Below are 2,285 nucleotides of genomic sequence, written 5' to 3'. Positions count from 1 at the left end.
GTAACAAGAGCCTCCTCCAATATAATATACCAACAACAATGACCAGAGCTATCCAACAATATATAATTATCAATAACAAGACACCATATAACAACAACAAGTCACAACTACTTCACGACGAGCGGCAAGCTCCAATTGAAATCCTTATACCCCATATCACCCTTTATAGACATCTTACTTAAACTTAATAGTATCATTAACATGATAATAAATTCATTCATCAATGATTCCAGCCTTATACCATATATTTATAACAAAGAAAACAATCCACAACTCTAATTTTCCTAAATTAGCAACTTTATTCACTAGTTCATGTCTAGTCCATCCATTTAACTTAATCAATGTCAAGATAAACATTAAGCACATACAAGAACACAATATATATACCTCCTACAGTAGCTTCAAGTTGAAACCCAAAATACATTTAGCTTATAATATCCCTCAATGTCAATACAACACCATAGAAGTGACTTAAGCTAATCTTCACTTGCAATCTCAAGTTTCATATGTTTCTTTCATCAATTCACTTGATCAACATATATACATGCATAATAACATAAACCATATCATAATAAAGTTATTTTTACCATTTTCCAGCCATAACAATATATATATAGCCTTAAAACAACCCAACAAAAGATAACAACATCTCTTCCCCTTTCAAGTGTTATCTTATAATCTTCATCCAAATAACTTAACAAAAACATAGATAAGATTAATCCCAAGAAATAAGGTATTATAAATACCTTAAATAATCTAGAAAACCTCTAACCAAATCTTACCTTAGCTTACAAGCACCCTTAATCACATCACAACACCATAGAGATTCTCTTCTTCACTTAGGCTAACTTTGATGTTTGATTATGGTATATTTCATTGGAATTTGTTTGGAACCTTTGGGGAACTGTTTGGAAGGGTTTGGAGAGTGTGAGGCTGGAAGTAGGACAAAAAATGAGCAAAGCTCGTCCCAAAAACGAGATAAGAATAAGTGAAGGTCGGGCCCCGACCAAGTGAGTCCCATAGGGGCTTCCTACGTAGTCTCGCAAAAACGCAAATATCTCTCTACCCCGATGTCGTATTGACGAACGGTTTGCAGATTTAGAAATTATATACATGGAGATTTAATTCCATATAAATATCCCCCTGTAACTCTCAATATTGAGAGAAAACGGCCTCACAACCTGGCCTATAAACCTGTCAGTTTCTCCGAAGTGCGGCGACGTGACTTGGCTACTCTACTTTAAAAATCCATATTTCTCTACCCCGATATCGTATGAATAAATGGTTTATAACGTTGGAAACTAGGTTCAAATACCTTCAGTTAGGTATGATATATGTCCCAAAATAATATCATAAATCTTATGAATTTAATTTCTCAAAATGACTCGTTACAAGGCAAATCTTAGCTCGATATTTTCGCAACTTAAATCCAATTTTCCCCAAACTTTATATTTTATATCCAAATATCATATATAGTCATATAATGACTTTAAACTCATTTAAATCATGATTAACAAGTCTCTTATTCATCTTAACTTACTTAAGACTTCGGTAAACCTTTCTTATCCTTGTAGAAGGATTTCGTCCTTTTTGATCTTACATTAGATAATCCTATAATGACAGTGATGTCTGAATTACAGGGTGTAACAACATTAAATCACTTCATATACTATCAAAGAGGATCTCATTTTCGAGCTTACATCAATTGACTTACGATGTACTTTCACGTACAAAAACATGGGGTGTAACATCATTCTCCCTTTGGAACATTCGTCCTCAAATGTTGACTGATGTGCTTATCAGTCTCATAACCTATAGATCTTGGGAATAATTTAATATTGTCCTTACCATCTAGGCAATTGTTTTGTGAATAAATTCAAAAACCAGGGCATCCCCCCTTTAGACCTCTTCCCACATCATGACTTGTGGTCTAAATTCTTCCAATCTCGTAACTTTGACTACCTTCTGTGATGCAGCTTGTATGACTCTGTCCTTTTATGCGCGGATCTTCTCTCCTTTTTTCTCCAGCTTTTTGCCAATCTCTTGGCCTCACTTTGTGAACATATACAGAACTATGACAAGATGTCCCTCGGGGCATATATAGGTGTACTGAAGTTCTTTGCTTGGTACTTTGCAGAACTTACGACTATTGCTATATTTTGTTTCATAGCCTCGATTATCTATGCTTATGGATTTACTACTTCTAGGTAGGTTATACTATACCATAACACTTACTTCGGTTTATTACTACCTAGGTCTGCTACCCAACTCCAAGTTACTCTCTC

The sequence above is a fragment of the Nicotiana tabacum genome, chromosome 23 (genome assembly GCF_000715075.1).
Source record: "Nicotiana tabacum cultivar K326 chromosome 23, ASM71507v2, whole genome shotgun sequence".
Lineage (NCBI taxonomy): Eukaryota > Viridiplantae > Streptophyta > Magnoliopsida > Solanales > Solanaceae > Nicotiana > Nicotiana tabacum.
Note: the sequence above shows the minus strand (reverse complement) of the source record.